At 44.8% G+C, this 19,890-nt stretch overlaps 1 protein-coding gene across 5 annotated transcripts in view; it reads right to left on the minus strand.

Annotated features, from left to right (window-relative positions):
* Positions 1 to 4,935, minus strand: part of LOC125710077 (E3 ubiquitin-protein ligase Midline-1-like) — a 43,498-nt gene extending 38,563 nt beyond the window's left edge. For 4 of the 5 annotated variants that reach the window (XR_007382911.1, XM_048979282.1, XM_048979283.1 and 1 more), the window contains exon 1: positions 2,702 to 2,939. The gene's annotated coding sequence lies outside the window, so the exon portion shown is untranslated. Of the gene's footprint in view, positions 1 to 2,701; positions 2,940 to 4,893 lie in introns of those variants that run through there. The other variant, XM_048979285.1, reaches the window with a different exon arrangement.
* Positions 4,936 to 19,890: the final 14,955 nt, after the last annotated feature.

The raw sequence follows: 19,890 nt of genomic DNA on the forward strand, positions 1-19,890 counted from the left end.
GGAAGCTGCAGACGGGTAGGCGAGGTCAAGGAAGCTGGAGACGGGTAGGCGAGGTCAAGGAAGCTGCAGACGGGTAGGCGAGGTCAAGGAAGCTGCAGACGGGTAGGCGAGGTGAAGGAGGCTGCAGACGGGTAGGCGAGGTCAAGGAAGCTGGAGACGGGTAGGTGAGGTCAAGGAAGCTGCAGACGGGCAGGTGAAGTCAAGGAAGCTGGAGACGGGTCGGCGAGGTCAAGGAAGCTGCAGATGGGTAGGCGAGGTCAAGGAAGCTGCAGACGGGTAGGCGAGGTGAAGGAGGCTGCAGAGGGGTAGGCGAAGTCAAGGAAGCTGGAGACGGGTCGGCTAGGTCAAGGAAGCTGGAGATGGGTAGGCGAGGTCAAGGAAGCTGGAGATGGTTAGGCGAGGTGAAGGAGGCTGCATGGCTGTGAATCTGTGGGCCTGATTGTGTCAGTAAAGTGTCTCAGTTGAAAGCAGCGCATTCCAGGACATGCGGGGGGGGGGGGGGGGGGGTTACCTGGAGGCTTTGGAATGCTCAGCACGAAAGCCAGATGGTCCTGCTATAAAGTGCTGTCCAGAGATAGTTTATCAGGTGTAACAGGATAGCAGACTGCCTGACTGCTACACTGAAAGATCTGTTCCCGTTTTGTTGGACTCACAGAGGTTCTGGTGAAGGCAGCGCACTCTGAATATGCATGAGCAGATATTCTGATACCTCATTTTTATGTTACTTCTGTTTAAAAGGTAAATAATGCAGGATGCAAACCAGCTCCATACTGGCTCCACCATGACCATCACCAAAAGTCTTCAGGGAGAGACTGGAAAATCAGTTTGAGAAATCTTGTGTTTTTTAAGTACAGAGTTTGTGATGTGCTTAGTGTTTAATGGCATCTGTTTTGTCCATGAACACTGGAATGGGTTACTGGATCTCAAAGGCACGCAACTGCAACCATCAGCTACTTGTAAGACGAAGGGCAGACTTGGAGGAAAGGGAAGCGAGAGAGCAAACGCAGTTACAACGTCATCCCTTCATCCGCTGTGCAAAACGCAAGACCCTCATCTGCTGCAATTCACTTTTTGTTTTTGTTACTAAAAGGATTCAGAACTAAAAATAGTCATTGAAAAGGACAGAAGTCTAAAAGTAATTCTGTTTTATATGCGACAAAAGAAAAAAAAACTGAATGTAACACGATATGCTCACTTGCATTCACATAAGCTGATTCATCTCCCACCAATAACTGCCTGAATTTTGTTGTCTTCATCTGTGTTTTTGATTTCAAAAGGAAACAGGCATTGAAACAAAGACTTTTTTAAAGTTGCTTGTCCCCCAGTCAGTAATCAGATCTTTGCCGCGTTCGTGGCTCAGCTGAGCAGGTGGCAACACTCAAAAGAAAGAAAGAAAGAAAGAAAGAAAGAAAGAAAGAAAGAAAGAAGCATTTCCTTCTCCATCTGACACAAACAGCAGTAATATGTTTGCAAACAGTCGCCCGTCAGCCCCCACTGTTACAAAAGCGCTCAAAAGCCTTGAGCACAGATACTAAGGATCTGCGGGCACGAGGATTTCTTTAGGAAGCCGAAATCTATGCCTGAAATAATAAACCACGCTTACTGTTATATTTAATTTGAACTGTGGGAATGTGTGCGGCTGGAAGGAAGAATGACCACATGCCGGACATTTAAAAAGCATTTCAAGAGCAACCTCTAGGGGCGGACTGTACGCGAACGCGGCTCCAATACCGTCCCCCGGTATTTTGTAAGGATATTCCCAGTTTAAATGGGAAAACCACTCAAACTCGTTTAACTTGAATAACCGCTGAAATAAATAGGCCCATATACATGTAAATATTCATTACACGTATTTCTGAAAAACACACTCTTTCATTATTTATAACCACAGTAAATAGTGAATTTATTTGGCAAAGGTGTATTTTTCTTACCCTGCGATGAAAACTTTTTCTTTTTATTATAATATCTCAGAAAATCATGTCTTCCTCCAGTGTTTCTTTAGGTATTTCATGGCGACAATACGCGTATCTTAATTAAGTAAAGTACGCATTACTAGCAAAGTTTCTGCAGAATTCCCACCTGGAAACAGCAAACAGATATTCACCATCCCCGAGGCTACGACTCCTCTCCGCCGTGCTATTTTTACTATTTGATACACCACTTTTATTTGTATAAAAATAAAAGTCTTCCAGTAGCAGACATCCCACTCAATTCGTATCATTTGCTTACCAACTGATCATCCTGAACAAATAAGGGACTCGAGCTCATTTCGACCCTGTAGACTGGAGATTAGTCCGAAAATCAAAAATGAGTTTATTTGTTGAGCCAGGTTTCCCTTCCTGTCGCCATCAAATAATTCGTATAAACTCTCAAAGACCAATCGATCTAAAAATAGGGGCCCCATTTCTACATTGAAGCGCCGCATTGTCTACAAAGGCCAGACATACGATCTGTCAGATGAAGGAGGGCTAATTGAAAGGCAGGACTCCGGTCTTTAAATGAAAAAGGGCGACAAGAAAAAATTTAAGTTGTGCCAAAAATAATAAAAATCGTGAATTACTTCCTCTGCGATTCGGACTGCATGTAGAAATATACACTTCAGCCAGTCTAATAAAGTTACATAAAAATAATCTGAAAGAACATGTAGGTGAACACCGTACATCCCACTTTATGTAAAAATAGACAGTACTTCTTTCCTTACCTGCCGCATGGTTAAAATCCCATTATCCGTAAGCAGAGCGGAAAATAAAATAATTCAGCTAGAGAAAGTATGACTTTCATTAAGCTGCCACTTCATTTGTTAATGCTGAATAGATAGTTAATCGTCCGGGTCCTGAGTACACTGTTGCTTCTGGTGACGGAGTTTGGCGATCCCGGTAACCCTGTCTATCCAGCCTCCAGTGGGAGCCAGCAGCGAGGAGCTGGTACCAGTCCCAGCTCCGCTTTTCCGAATGGGATCTGTAACCAGGCGCCGAGGGCTGCGCGAAACCAGGCCGGCCAATCAGAAGCCGGGGGCGGTCCCTGCGCCGCAAGGTGGGCGGTCCAGGTAGCCGGAGCGCCAGCCGTTCCTTACGCTACCTCTGGGATTTCAAGATTAAATGACCCAGGACAAAAATAAGACTTAGATTCTTTAAAATACCAGTATATGTCAGGAAAAGTAGTTATATATTATATATAATTATTCAATATATAAAAGAAGGTTTGCCTCAGATTTTTTCAGACACTTTACTGACTTTATGCTATATAAATAATACTGGACTATTTAGAATAGAATAGAATAGAATAGAATAGAATAGAATAGAATAGAATAGAATAGAATAGAATAGAATAGAATGAACATAAGTAACATAACCCAGTGTGGTGGTATATTTTATGCAGTGGGGGGGGGGGGGGGGGGGTAGGAGGTGAATCCTCTCCCTGAGTTGTGCAGACATTCCAGATTCCAAAAAGATGCTGTTTGGTTAACTGGTATCTCTAAATCCCTCCCAGTCCGTCCTGTGACAGATTCACACAATGTCCAGTGTGTACCCCCCCACTACCCTCTCCCCCCGTGATCCTGGACAGGATAAGGGTTCAGAGATAGATGGAAGGTCCACTTTCTTTTCAGGGCAATTACTTCTCAGTTCCTGCTTATAAATACATCTGGGTTCCACTGAATATTGGATTTTAAAATATTCGTGAGGAGGTCAGAGAAATCAAGTCACTGTTTCCAGAAATACACTCAACAGTGATTCTGCACCAAAATAAAATGAGCCTTCCGCAAACATGCAGACTCTTCCTTCATCATCATCATGATCTTCTTTGGGGGTTGCGATCCCAGACACCACATGCAGAGTTAAGGGGTGATGGATAGACAAAGTTTCAGAAGAATCAGCAGAGTCTTCTAGCTCTTAATCCATCCTGTACGAGTTGGCTATGTACGTGTGGGCAGTGTGGCTCAGTGGGCTATGTACGTGTGGTCAGTGTGGCTCAGTGGGCTATGTACGTGTGGTCAGTGTGGCTCAGTGGGCTATGTACGTGTAGGCAGTGTGGCTCATTGGGCTATGTACGTGTGGGCAGTATGGCTCAGTGGACTATGTACGTGTGGGCAGTGTGGCTCAGTGAGCTATGTACGTGTAGGCAGTGTGGCTCAGTGAGCTATGTACGTGTGGACAGTGTGGCTCATTGGGCTATGTACGTGTGGTCAGTGTGGCTCAGTGGACTATGTACGTGTGGGCAGTGTGGCTCAGCGGACTATGTACGTGTGGTCAGTGTGGCTCAGTGGGCTATGTACGTGTGGGCAGTGTGGCGCAGTAAGCTATGTACATGTGGGCAGTGTGGCTCAGTGGACTATGTATGTGTGGGCAGTGTGGCTCAGTGAGCTATGTACGTGTGGGCAGTGTGGCTCAGTGAGCTATGTACGTGTGGACAGTGTGGCTCAGTGGGCTATGTACGTGTGGACAGTGTGGCTCAGTGGGCTATGTACGTGTGGGCAGTGTGGCTCAGTGAGCTATGTACATGTTGGCAGTGTGGCTCAGTGGGCTATGTACGTGTGGGCAGTGTGGCTCAGTGAGCTATGTACATGTTGGCAGTGTGGCTCAGTGGGCTATGTACGTGTGGACAGTGTGGCTCAGTGGGCTATGTACGTGTGGACAGTGTGGCTCAGTGAGCTATGTACATGTTGGCAGTGTGGCTCAGTGAGCTATGTACGTGTGGACAGTGTGGCTCAGTGGGCTATGTACGTGTGGACAGTGTGGCTCAGTGAGCTATGTACATGTTGGCAGTGTGGCTCAGTGGGCTATGTACATGTGGACAGTGTGGCTCAGTGGGCTATGTACTTTTGGGCAGTGTGGCTCAGTGGGCTACGTGTCTTTGTCTACGATCAGAAGGTTGCCAGTATGAGCCCGGCCTCACCAGGTCTGTGGGTCCTTGAGCAAAGCCCTTAATCCCCAGCTCCATGAGTGCTGCTGTGGAGGGCTGCCCTTCACAGCCAGCCTGCTGTTACCTACAGAGAGCAAGTATAAAATTAATTTTTATATAGTGCCTTTCACGGCAGTCATCCCAAGTCGCGTCACATGGGTGCTGTGATACATTAGAACAACATCATTAGAGAGAGTGGTACAAAATGGGAAAGTGGAAGGAAAGAAATTAAATAAGGAAATTGGATGACAGCGGAGGAGAGGAACCAAAAACTCCTCAAAGTAAGGAGAAAAAAAACCTCCAGGAGTCGCAGGTCAGTTGGCTGCCCAACCTCCCCCGGACATGCTGACATTACAGAAAACAAAAAACAGGGGAGTAACTTGCTAAAAGCAACGTGTAAAGTGAGATTAAGGATCAAGAGAAAGTCAATGATGAGTCTGGGGCAGCGTAAAGAGAATTTCCCCACAGGAACCAAAAAAGCAGCGTGGTTGTTGTTAATTCGCATGTCATACTTTTGGTGATTTACAGTTTTCTAATTTACAGTAAAGCATGTTTTAATACAATATAAATTATTACATTTCCAGAAGAGTACACTGCAAAGTTTTGGGAAGTCGTACCTCAATTAACTTCTAAAACTTGTATGACAAAGTTTACTCTTTGTTTTACTAGTTCTGCTTGGATTAGTTTCACTGATAAAAGCAGGGGTGAAGCCACTGACCACAGATTTGTAAATTTGAAAATCACTTACATTAGAGTCTGGCCATTTTGATGACCTTTCACCCCTTAAGTAAGTTCACGTGCTTTTTCAAAGACAGCTTCAACTCATCAGTATTAGACAGACAGCTTGTTTTGTCAGCTGGCAACTGACTACAAACTCATGTCTTTTCCCCCCAGATGTGTGTTTTTTTCTATTCTACCATCACAGAATTTATAGATACACGACAGAAAAACCAGACATTGTTGTGAAGCCAAATGAACACACAGTAAGATGTTCCTAATCAAGCACTCCGTAATTATCCAAAATGTGAACTTTCAGGTCTGTGGCTGCTAGGAAACCATCAACAGTGACATAGAAATTCACTAAAATCGCACTCGGGGCAAACAGACACACGTTAGCTTACGTTAACTTTAACTTTATCTTGAATCCTTTACTGTGAAAGTCAAATTCTATGTCCACTGCATGTTCACATTCACAGCTGCAAGCAGAACTGAAGCACCTAGAGTGTTTGTATAGGAAATGAGGGAAATATTTCATGCTTATCTAATATATGAATATCCATATTAAGTAATGGTTTTGATAACTTCTGCTACAGTGACCTCCAGCACAATGGGGGTTCTGGTTGGATCAGCCCCACAGAGGCCTCACCCCTCCCATTTTCATTGGCTCTGAGTGGTTCTGAATGGCAGAACACAGATTTCCCAGATGATCTGTGACAGAATTATAATTTTAGTAGTTCCCAAATCTGCATGAATACAAACAAACCATAGCCAAAATTATTGTGTAATTTAAGAGGATGCCAATGTTGTTCTTAGTTCTGGGCACCTAGTCAGTGACAGTGTTTATTTCAGCTTCCCCCGATTTACTTTTGTCACCCCCCTGAAAATAAGCACAGCCTACAGATGGAATTCAAGGCCACCCATGACCACCCAATCAATCATACAAATCCACAGGCACAGGAAAAAAGTAAAAAAAATCTAATGAAAATGACGCTAAAACAGTATGCTGTTTATTTCACAAAGGAGAGGTCAACTGTGATTAAAGATTGCTGTCTACTGGGGACTTTGTAAGTTCAGAAGGTCACAGTGGTCTTTGATGTAAACTTGTGCACCAGTCAAAGCTGTATTGAAGAGTGGGGGGGGGTCTACTGATGATACAAATCAGATCTTTGCTTAACATGAATACCTAGCATATTTCACTGTTATTTTTAGATTATGTCACCTATACAATAAGTGTGTGCAATAAAGATATGTTTAAAAAAGCCAGTAGAAATACCATTTTCTCCAAATGGCTGCCTTGGTTCATGTCCATGTGGTCATTTCCTCTCCAACAGTATCTCATTCTGCATGTAGCATTTATACATCTCTCTTATAAAACATAAAAACATCTTTTATGCAGCAGAAGTCTTGCTTGTTTATTTCATAAACAAGAATAATAATAATAATAATAATAATAATAATAAAGTTTTGCACCAGCTGCATTATGCAGGAAGACACTTCACACAGTTGGGAGGCAGACTTTTGAGTGAGGAGACATTGGCTTGTCTACTGAATGCCACTACATGGAAAATACAAAAGCAATTAAATGACTAAATGTATTTCCCAATTCACCTAATGCAAAACATGTACAACTAACACTGATGAAAGGCAAGGTGGAAATCAGCCCACCCTGATTAGATTATACTCACTGCTAGATCACAAGCAGTGTTGAGGAAGTTGCTGACAAAAATAACCTATTACAGAGAGTCATGGAAAGTTCAAGGCCAGAAAGTACAAATCCAGACCAATGTTTTGTTTCAACCAACCAGTTGAGGACTCTGTGACTGTGACTCGATATACTCAACTGGTTGGTTGAAACAAATCCTTGTGTGGCGGGAAGGAACGACGCTGCAGATGCAGTCTTTGGTTTTTATTATGAGGCTAACAATACACAAATAGAAACAAAGGACCACATAGAGTCAAAAACAGGTGCTGAGAGGAACAATTAGGGGGCTCTTGGGCAAACCTAGTACAGGGATAAGGGCCAAGGCTACTGGGCAGAGGGAGCACTAACACCAGTAGGGAAGCAGAGCAGCACCTACATTAACTTACACAAAGACTGAGGCAGGGGACATGGCACAAGCAGGTAGCTATATACAGGGGTAACGAGGCTCAGACGAGGGACAGGTGCGAGTCTTTGGGAGACAAAAGGAAGGAAACAGGATGGCCAGCAGTGACCTCTGCTGATCAAACAGGAACAGATTGACATAGACCTTGACAAAAACGTTAGAAGATTTTTGTGCATAGACGTAAGGGATGACATACTTGGAGTCTGTATAACTTCTGCGACATTAAGCAGTGCAGTCTTTGAGCACAGTCAAATCCATCTAATTAGATAAGAATTTTTATTACGCATTTGTTTTGTTGTTAGGGGCGGCATGGTGGTGCAGTGGTTAGCACTGTTAACTCACACCTCTGGGACCCGGGTTCGAGTCTCCGCCTGGGTCACATGTGTGTGGAGTTTGCATGTTCTCCCCATGTCATCGTGGGCTTTCCTCCGGGTACTCCGGTTTCCCCCCACAGTCCAAAAACATGCTGAGGCTAATTGGAGTTACTAAATTGCCCGTAGGTGTGCATGTGAGAGTGAATGGTGTGTGAATGTGCCCTGCGATGGGCTGGCCCCCCATCCTGGGTTGTTCCCTGCCTCGTGCCCATTGCTTCCAGGATAGGCTCCGGACCCCCACGACCCAGTAGGATAAGCGGTTTGGAAAATGGATGGATGGACAGGAAGCGACCCATACCCATACTGCGAAGAGAGACTAGTTACAGCGTGGTTCCAGCGCACTTCATTTCGGAGAGTGACAGCGATGGAAAACTGAAGAGGCACTTATTTACTGTTTGCTCGGTGTACATCGTGATTTGCTATGTGCAATTATCATTATTTATTTATTAAAACTGTGTGCTAATTTCTGCTAGAATTTCTGTAACAATTGCTGTCATGTGCAATGCTTGCAGAAATAGCATTTGTTTGAGTTGCATTACAAATGTATTCTGTTCAGCTGTTCTACAGTATTTTTCTAAGTAGGATGTGCGATACTACTAATAATGAATAATTTATAGAATATATTCTTTTTTTGTTCAGGTAATCCATGCACTGAACACCATTATCTGCATGGTGGTTTGGCCACACTTTCTAGTAGAGCCATTTCAGCACGGAGAACCACTAGTTTGCAGTATGGCTTGAGTACAGCTTGGTTTGTGGTGGCAGTAAAATAGCATCAATACATGACATACCATATACATTTTGGCTGCATAACTCATGAACAAGTTTTGAGGCAGATATTTGAGTGAGGAGACACTGGCCTGTCTACATGGAAAATACAAAAGCAATTAAAACAATGAATCTGAGAATCCCAGGAAGTATCATGGCTTGTGTACAGCTTTGTAAGACATCTAATGCCAATAAACAATGTAGAGCAAATTTGCTTAGACCAGGAATAGAACAACTATAGGAAACTAAAACCTTGACAGCAGTATTTTTAAAGAGACATGTAAGGCTCAAGTCAGGGAGACTTGTTATTTTTTTTTATTTGACTTTTTCAGCCAGTGTTTAAAGAAGACACTTGATTAATAAACGTGTAAATGGCAGCACCCCCCACCCCCCGCAGGGTGACAGCCATGCAGAGACTGCAGCCTTGATCTCGCCACCAATGGCGAAGCAGGAAGAAGAGAAGCTTTGAGGGACACTGAGCCAGCTACTCCCACAGCGAGATGCCTCCTGGTGGTTCTGCCTCAGACTCTCATTAACCGCTCTTATGTGGAGGTCATGAAGGGGAACCTTCCCGGACTCACTTCCCACATTAAGGGTTTTCACACATTTAAGGTTCTTATCCCACCTGCCATCAGTTCACTGGAGGAATTCTAAAACGCACTATATACTTCACCTATTAATAACTGCTTTGTATTTTAATACTACTAATATTGTTGCCAGTTAATATCAAAGCTCAGTGGGGTTCAGTGCCCCCATCCCCCGGTTCTCTGCATGTGCGGAGATTTACATTTACATTTATTCAGTTATGTAGCACATGATTTTATCCGAGGCAATGCACAGTTCAGAAAGCCATGTTGGCCAGTCCATGAAGCAGATGGGGTTAGGGGCCAACAGTGGCATCATTCTGCCAACCACAGATTTCAGGCAGCAACTGTCTGACCAGAGGCACAGCATTCTAACCAGGAGAACCAGGCACCACCCCCAGATTTCCCCCAGATATGCTGGTTCTAGTGCCCTCTGATCCTGGCACTGGCATCCCATCCAGGGTGTTCCAGGAATTTTGTTTCTCTGAGAAATACTCCAGACCCACTGCAAACCAGTACTGGATAAGCAGACAGGCAAGATGTATCCATAACCAATCGGCAAGGCACCTAAAGGCAAGACCAGTGAATGATGTGAGCATTGGGTAATTACTAATTAGGGTCTTCTATTTATACACACAGTCTGAGGAACTGGCCTGACAAGTCCTATCATGGCAGATTCTTCATGGACCAGAGTGAAAATGTGTCAGGAGAGTTTTCAGAAGTCATCAAACCCTCCTAAACAAATCAATTTTCTATGCAACGTCTGCCTGCTTGTAAAGGGTGTTCCAGCATTTTAGCTGCATCCAATTACAGATCCACCATGGTTTCATGGCAGTTAATACATTGAATTCAATACATTATATCAGGACCAAAAAGGATTAATTCATTCATCAATAACTATAAAAGTATCTGGAACTAGTTCTTGTGGCTTTGGGCAAGCAGGGCACATTGGTCCCTAGGCATCCGCCCCCCCATCCAAGGCAAAGCGAAATTAGCTGGCTAAGTCAGTGTCCCCTCAGAAGATGGCGCCCTAGGCAGGCATCACGGTTGGCGCCCCCTGTCTGACACAAAGTGAAATCGACTGGCTAAGTCAGCGCCCCCTCAGAAGATGGTGCCCTAGGCAGGCATCACGGTTGGCGCCCCCTGTCTGACACAAAGTGAAATCGACTGGCTAAGTCAGCGCCCCCTCAGAAGATGGTGCCCTAGGCAGGCATCATGGCTGGCACCCCCTGTCTGATACAAAGTGAAATCGACTGGCTAAGTCAGTGTCCCCTCAGAAGATGGCGCCCTAGACAGGCATCATGGCTGGCACCCCCTGTCTGATACAAAGTGAAATCGACTGGCTAAGTCAGCGCCCCCTCAGAAGATGGTACCCTAGGCAGGCATCACGGTTGGCGCCCCCTGTCTGATACAAAGTGAAATCGACTGGCTAAGTCAGCGCCCCCTCAGAAGATGGCGCCCTAGGCAGGCATCACGGTTGGCGCCCCCTGTCTGATACAAAGTGAAATTGGCTGGCTAAGTCAGCGCCCCCTCAGAAGATGGTGCCCTAGGCAGGCATCACGGTTGGCGCCCCCTGTCTGATACAAAGTGAAATTGGCTGGCTAAGTCAGCGCCCCCTCAGAAGATGGTACCCTAGGCAGGCATCACGGTTGGCGCCCCCTGTCTGATACAAAGTGAAATCGCCTGGCTAAGTCAGCGCCCCCTCAGAAGATGGCGCCCTAGACAGGCATCATGGCTGGCGCCCCCTGTCTGATACAAAGTGAAATCGACTGGCTAAGTCAGCGCCCCCTCAGAAGATGGTGCCCTAGGCAGGCATCACGGTTGGCACCCCCTGTCTGACACAAAGTGAAATCGACTGGCTAAGTCAGCGCCCCCTCAGAAGATGGTGCCCTAGGCAGGCATCACGGTTGGCGCCCCCTGTCTGATACAAAGTGAAATCGACTGGCTAAGTCAGCGCCCCCTCAGAAGATGGTACCCTAGACAGGCATCATGGCTGGCGCCCCCTGTCTGATACAAAGTGAAATTGGCTGGCTAAGTCAGCGCCCCCTCAGAAGATGGTACCCTAGGCAGGCATCACGGTTGGCGCCCCCTGTCTGATACAAAGTGAAATTGGCTGGCTAAGTCAGCGCCCCCTCAGAAGATGGTGCCCTAGGCCAGCTTCACCGCCGGTGCCCCCTGTCTGATATAAAGTGAAATCGCCTGGCTAAGTCAGCGCCCCCTCAGAAGATGGTGCCCTAGGCAGGCATCACGGTTGGCGCCCCCTGTCTGATACAAAGTGAAATTGGCTGGCTAAGTCAGCGCCCCCTCAGAAGATGGTGCCCTAGGCAGGCATCACGGTTGGCGCCCCCTGTCTGATACAAAGTGAAATTGGCTGGCTAAGTCAGCGCCCCCTCAGAAGATGGTGCCCTAGGCCAGCTCCACGGCTGGCCACCTCTGTCGGCTAATGGACTGATCAAGACGCTCCTCTAGTTATGAACGAGATACGTTCTGAACAGCCATTCGCAGCTTGAAATGTTCGTAAGTTATTATTCATTATGTCAGTTAATTTCGTTGTCCAGGCAACTGAACAATGACAATAAAAGTCTCGAACTTGAACTATTCAACATCATTTTAAGGGTATACGCAAGTACAAAGAACTAGGATGCTGGAAGTATGCACACTGCTGTGCGGCGGGAATAGCGTCCAGAAGTCGTACTAGGAGGAATTTGAATTGGAAAAAAAAATATGTTGTGGACAGGAAACGGGAGCCCAATGAACACAATTTGGACTTAAAGGCCTCTTCGTTCGTATGTCTGAAAGTCTGTAAGTTGAAAGTTCGTAAGTAGAGGTGCGTCTGTAAATTGTATTCTGTTGTCTATTCTTCAGGTTTTGTGGACAGGTTCTGGTATTTGGTAACGTGTATACCATTGTCAGAGGCACTTCGAAAAATAAGTGGAGTTTATTCAACAGAAGAATAAGCAATGCATGGACACAGGATTTTGGGTTGCTGTTGCTTATTAGCAGGCTAAAGTTTAGTGATCATTTATAGCTATTTAGGCATATGTCCCAAAGTGAATTTATTTATCATTGGTCAACTCATTCTAGTTCACACAACCACAGGGCTATTCTAGGCAGCACAGGGCTAAAGGCTAGGAGACACCCTGGATGGGTTGCCAGGTAATCATTAGGCACAGGCTGGGAGACACTCTGGGTGGGTTGCCAGTTCATCATTGGGCACAAGGCTGGCTTATGTCCTGGACTGTTTGCCAGTTGATGACAGGGCAGAGGCCTGGGGTACACCCTGGGCGGGATGTCAGTCCATCACAGGGCACACACTGCAGGCAATTCTTAGATGCCAGTTATCTTACATTTATTTGGACTGTAGAAGGAAACAGCCGCCAGGGAACATGTGAACTGCACATGCACAGAGCAGAGGCGGGATTCAGCCCCCAGAAGGATGAGGGGATGCAACTACCCACCTTCCATCCCAGTCACCTGTCTCACAGAACAGGCCTCTGCTCACCTTCCATCCAAGTCACCTGTCTCGCAGAACAGGCCTCTGCTCACCCTCCATCCAAGTCACCTGTCTCGCAGAACAGGCCTCTGCTCACCTTCCATCCCTGTCACCTGTCTCACAGAACAGGCCTCTGCTCACCTTCCATCCCAGTCACCTGTCTCGCAGAACAGGCCTCTGCTCACCTTCCATCCAAGTCACCTGTATGACAGAACAGGCCTCTGCTCACGTTCCATCCCTGTCACCTGTCTCACAGAACAGGCCTCTGCTCACCTTCCATCCCTGTCACCTGTCTCACAGAACAGGCCTCTGCTCACCTTCTATCCCTGTCACCTGTCTCACAGAACAGGCCTCTGCTCACCTTCCATCCCTGTCACCTGTCTCGCAGAACAGGCCTCTGCTCACCTTCCATCCAAGTCACCTGTCTCACAGAACAGGCCTCTGCTTACCTTCCATCCCAGTCACCTGTCTCGCAGAACAGGCCTCTGCTCACCTTCCATCCCAGTCACCTGTCTCACAGAACAGGCCTCTGCTCACCTTCCATCCCAGTCACCTGTCTCACAGAACAGGTCTCTGCTCACCTTCCATCCCAGTCACCTGTCTCACAGAACAGGCCTCTGCTCACCTTCCATCCCAGTCACCTGTCTCGCAGAACAGGCCTCTGCTCACCTTCCATCCCTGTCACCTGTCTCACAGAACAGGCCTCTGCTCACCTTCTATCCCTGTCACCTGTCTCACAGAACAGGCCTCTGCTCACCTTCTATCCCTGTCACCTGTCTCACAGAACAGGCCTCTGCTCACCTTCCATCCCTGTCACCTGTCTCGCAGAACAGGCCTCTGCTCACCTTCCATCCAAGTCACCTGTCTCACAGAACAGGCCTCTGCTTACCTTCCATCCCAGTCACCTGTCTCGCAGAACAGGCCTCTGCTCACCTTCCATCCCAGTCACCTGTCTCACAGAACAGGCCTCTGCTCACCTTCCATCCCAGTCACCTGTCTCACAGAACAGGCCTCTGCTCACCTTCCATCCCAGTCACCTGTCTCACAGAACAGGCCTCTGCTCACCTTCCATCCCAGTCACCTGTCTCGCAGAACAGGCCTCTGCTCACCTCTCATTCCTGTCTTGCCCCAGACCACATGCCCAGATATTTCCTGTTTCCTTATGTATTCCCAAATGCACAGGGTGTTACACATCTGCTTTCTGTTTGTGTGCCGCTCTACCAGCTGCTCCCCCCATACCCCTCATTCCAAACCCTCATCCCAAACACCCACACCAGTGTCTGTCCACCATCTCCACTGGGGACTTACACTGACACTCTAATAATAGCATATGTTTAAGGAGAAGGTGACTTTATGAGTTATGATGTAAATTAGATGCAAACTACCAGTGATTTACACTTGATTAACTGGGATATAACAGTAAAGTCAAGTCAAATAAAACTACTTATAGAAGACTACTGGCTTTGGTCTGTGATCACCGTAATCCATCTGTACCCAAGTGAGTGTAACTGTTCCAGTTAAGAATCATTAAACCAAACAAATTTGCAATTCTGACCAGAGTAAGAACTTGGAAGATAGAAAACTGGACTAATCAAACAACTGCAACTGGAACAAAACTAAAGTGGTATTACAAAGTAAGAATAATTTTTCTCATTATTATTACAAAAACATATCTAGAATACATTTTATCTAATGAGACATTTTTACTTTAAAAAATTTGTTTAAGCATCTGAATATACAAGAATTAAGATTAAATATTTCTTCGGGAAATATCAATTATCCTTCACATAACAGGGAACATTATCTCTGTCTGTTCAAATTTACAAAGACTCTGAAAGTCACTATGTTTAATGCTAACATTTTGTTTTCATTCGATTTAATGTAACTTAATTGAGTAACCTGAAGTGAATTTGACTGGGAAGGAGCAGGTTCCTGACTGGGATGGAGCAGGTTCCTCACACAATAACATGAATGGAAAAGCCAAAGAATGTAATAAAATGAGGATTAGGTGGACCTGAACAATGACAAACCACAAAGAAACCTCCCACTTTGCATTGTCCTCTCAAATTTCAGGGGGCTATGAGATCCTATGAGATCCTTACCATCTTCAACCGATGATGACACAAGGGTGCTTTTAGGCGAAAATACGCCAGACAAGTATGTGCACCAGGTCACTGAAGTATATTTTCAGCATGTCTGAAAGCGAGCTGGCCAGACGTACTTTAAGAGGAGAACAGTAGTCATACTTGACATACATTTTTGTACACTGGCTTCCAGACAGATTTCCGGACCATTCATTTCCCAACAAGCCAAACCTCAAAAGGATTTTATTTTTTGGATGAAACTGCTTAAACCACAACATTCAAGCCATTCTTCAAGAAATACACTGTTTATATTCATAACTGTGATTATCATACAGTAGTGTAGTACATCTACCATTTCCCGTAACACAGATCTTAACACCATGAAATAGGTTTGTTATTCAGCAAGAAGACCCACCACAGTGCTGTCAGCTGAATTCCATATAACTCAATGTCCGGAATCTGGTATCAATTCCTAGTTTGCAAAGTCTTTTATAACTTCCATTAGAGGCACAGCTATCTGTCGATTCACTGAAACTTTCTGTCAATTGTGGTTGGCAGCGAATACCCTCCTCAAATCAGCCACTGCCACCTCTGTAGTGCAGACTCCATTTTAAACCAAGAAGAACTATTTTGCTCTCCCAGTAAAACATTAAGCAGTGAAGCAGAGAGCCAGACTGACAAATACACAACCTGACCTCCAGTTACTGCTTGGGGGAACAGTAAGCTAGCTCTCCTGACAAGCTACCCTCAGATAAAAATCGTATACACAGAACATAAGATAATAATAATAATAATAATAATAATAATAATAGGACACAAAACACAGAAAGGCAAAAACTTTTGCAGTAAATATCACCTTGGGTGGTATATTCAATGTTATGAATAGGAATAGAATAGGAAACTATTTGTCGCTATTTGTAAATCATACAATTCCATTCCATTCACGGACATGCATGTCTGTTGTTACAGCATGAGGATACATGAACTGTATGAAGAAGGCAAAGGATCGTGTCAAGTATGCAAATCAGGAGGAACTTGCCGGCACAGGGCAACCTTACAGAAGGACGCTTAATCAAAACAGCCACATCTCTCTTGGGCTGTGAGACACAGGTGCCAGATTGTATCAATAAGCTTGGGTCTGATATCAAAATGACATATAGTCCTTCTAAAGTTTGCAATTTAAACCTTGAATAAGTTTACCTGAGAAAAGTAAGAAGCTCATATTTGCAGAGTCTTTGTGTGACTGTACAATGTTAGCTAACTGATCCTCTATCCTGTGCCCATACGCAGCTTTGTAACTATGGCAGAGTAGTGAGCAGCTTTTAGCTGCACAATCAGTAGTGACAATAAAAACAAGGCCTACACCAGATCCGAACACCATACATCCTAGTGCACCATACCAGTCCCTCATCTGCAAACAATGACGTTACTTAGCACTGTGGGTGGGGCTTTGCCCCCTAAGACAACAGGATTCTCATCGGAAGGGTGTTTACCAGACCTGTTTGGTCCCCACAATGCAATATAAACCTATGTCACACACTCCCTTCTTTTCATGGCATGCTTTCAGAATGACAAATACTGTGTGGCTCGCCACCCACTCAGGCTCCACACTGTCTCTCCCCCCCCCCCCCCACCAGCTTCTTTTCATGCTCCCTCCCGTCTCGGGGGGGGGGGGGGGGGGGGGGGCTGTGGCCAGTGAATTTTGCAAGGGGGAAAAGCCCTTTTGTCTGTAGAGCAACTTGAAACTTGCGCAGGTCTCCATATGTCTGGCGCCCCCAGTGTGGCGCACCATCAGACAGCCTGGTGGGGGGGGGCACCAACTGGCAAGGCAGTGAAGGAATAGGACTGGAGGGTTGCAGCTATCAGGACAGGAACAGGCCCCACTGCTCTACCTGTAGATGAGGCATTTCTACAGCGCAGATCTCAGACATGCTTTGGAGGTTCCTTCTGATGAGGGAATCTGCTTAGATTTGCGGTAATGAGCTGCCTGTCTTACGTATCACTCAATGGCTGCTCATCCAGCTGCGGTGATTAGGAACCAATCCTGAGAAGTGCAGGGTACATCTGGAATGGGATTCCAGCCAGTCTGGGCTCAGTCATAACCGCATCCATCCATTTCGCAGGTTTGTCCAGTGTCGGGTTACTGGGAGACCACGGAAAGGTGAAGTCACTGGATGGGGTGTTGGTCTGCCACAGTACACATAGACTGCTGAGAATATACTGAAATCAATACACCTGAAGCAGCACGCAGAGATGGGGAGAACATCCAAAATCCCACACACACAGAAGACATTTCTTCTTGACATTCTTGACATTTAGGTATACTTCATCACAATAGTGTACAGGTAGTGCAAATTTATTGCTATATATATCTATTGGTCTGTCATACTTTATCAAAATAACATACCTACGTACTTTAAAGAGGTTGAAGTACTCTGATAAGGAAATGTACAATGTCAGAGTAAACTGTATTTTTAAGAGGTAATGTGCCTTAATACGGAAATGTACGCAAACAGAATTGAATATCTATGTTTTTTGACAGTGGTTCTGACAAGATAAACGTACACCATTGGAACAACATACCTCTAGTTTTTAACGGTAATAAAACATTCTGAAAGTGAAACACCTGCTATCAGAACAAAATTCCTGTGGTTTTTATCGGTGGTAACAATCTGATTAGGAAATGAATAGCATCACAGCAGCATATCTATGGCGCGTAATGGAGCTTGATCCCCCTGAGGTATTCATTCTTCCAGTAGTTGTCTGAAATTTGTCTGAAGTTGTCTTTATTCTGAATATTACAAACAATGAACAAAAACGGACAATGTAAGAAGATAAAAGAATGTATATGGCAGAAAGCGAGAATATTTTTGCAAGGGTGGCTTTAATTTGTGTACTAACTCATAATGGAGAAACAGTGTAAATGTTACTTGCACATAGTTATAGCTATAACTACACGTAATAACAGGAAAGCATAATTGTGTTACATTTATGGGCCAGAGGACAACATTATGTAATTCTGTTCTAGGCATGTGCTCTGACGGCCTGCTATTCTGATAGGTACATCTGTTATGATGTCAGGACACCCTGACAAGAACAACATTCTGAAGGCATCAGTACATAAAAGTCTTTCTACTACAGTTCAAATACAGGGAGCGACTGGACTGTTTGAAATCATATCATGGTGAAAATAATATTTTTTTAAAAATCCAGTGAATTTGATTAAAAGTGCTTTAAAATAAAATGGATCACAAAAAAGTTATATGAAAGGCATGAAGCTGCCTGTGTAGCGTCTGTCTTTTTCTGCCCCCCGAAACCACTTTTCATCTGCAGCTTTCAAAGCTCGATAAATGTTATCATTTTACAAGCGAAAATTCCTCTTGTTTGTACTTCTTTGTTATAGTATCAGGTGTCTAACCGGTAAAAGCTTTTGTGTGAACATTTACAATAAGTACATTTTGTCCATCCTTTCTTCTTGGTTAATTCCAGATTAGAGCTATTATATGTAGAGAAATTGTATTACCAGGGTGTGGTCACTTGTGCTGTGTCCATCCTAAATATACATCAGCATGTATCTTAGTTCTGCACGTAAAAGCCCTGACCGCAACAAGTTGAAGGGAATTTTAAAGACGTTTCCAATTTGGCCTTTGGTAATGAGTTACAGGCTTTGGTGCGTGTCCTGTTTTACCAGTATATGGAAAAAACTGCCAGACCATTATACTATATACCATTTGGTTAAAAAAGAAAAAAAATAAGGAGCGCTCACTGTTTGCACGTACACAGAGGTGCAATTGCAACATCAAGCCATTACTTTCAGATGAAACACGTTATTCCAATGCCATCTTGTACTATCAGTTATAATTTTAGAACTGCCGCACTGAACAACTGTCTTGCTAATAACTCTTTAATAACTGTTTTGAAATGTTTTTTTTCACGATCTTTTCGTATTAGTGTAAAGTACGCAAGACGAGAACATTAAATCATTTAACAGGTAATTCAGGTATTACTATGAATAAACAGTTTCCTCGTTGACAATAAACAGTCAGGATTTCTGAGTTGCCAATACGGGCTACGTTACTCGCGTGTGAATGCGTGAACACATGGATCGGTTTGGTCAGTCCAGCCTACCTTCCCGCTGCAGCCCGGTCGAAGCGGTTTAGAAACAGTACAATTCATCAATATAGCGCGTCACACAAAGCAAACGCAGAGTCTATAGACAAAGGCGCAGATGCCGCCTCCTTTAAGGCATAGCGACGTACAAAAGGGACAATAGGCTACACGGCACCTCTGGAAGACAATGAAGAAGGCTTCCTCGAAAAAAACGTGCATGCCTCCGACAACTGGGTCTCCAACAGGATACCAGCACCTAAGCCTGGGTAATAGCCCTCTACCCCTCACCCCATTACACCCTCCCCCAACAGGGTGTTAGCGACACGTGAAGCGCGCACCCGAACCCGCGTTCTAAATCGGCCTCTCCCGGTAACAGAGCCTTTGGGTAGGGGGGTTATTCTGCTGGTATACAGATATCTACGGATGTGGAAAGTCCATCACAAATATTGCACAGAACTCGGGACAGCAACGAGGATTTATTGTCCTGTGTTCAGGCTAGGGAAAACACGAAATATTACCTAATTTTGGCTTAATAATTGTTTAATACTTTAGTATGATTAGTATTTCAAATTATCTATATCCTACATTTAGCAATATATATATATATATATATATATATATATATATATATATATATATATATATAAATTATTATATTTATTATAATAATATAGTACTATTGTAGCACCTGGCAGACCTAGGCATCCTGAGAGCAGCAGGAGGAGGGAGGAGACTTGTTTGCTGGGAAAACAG

The sequence above is a fragment of the Brienomyrus brachyistius genome, chromosome 16 (assembly GCF_023856365.1).
Source record: "Brienomyrus brachyistius isolate T26 chromosome 16, BBRACH_0.4, whole genome shotgun sequence".
Taxonomy (NCBI): Eukaryota; Metazoa; Chordata; class Actinopteri; order Osteoglossiformes; family Mormyridae; genus Brienomyrus; species Brienomyrus brachyistius.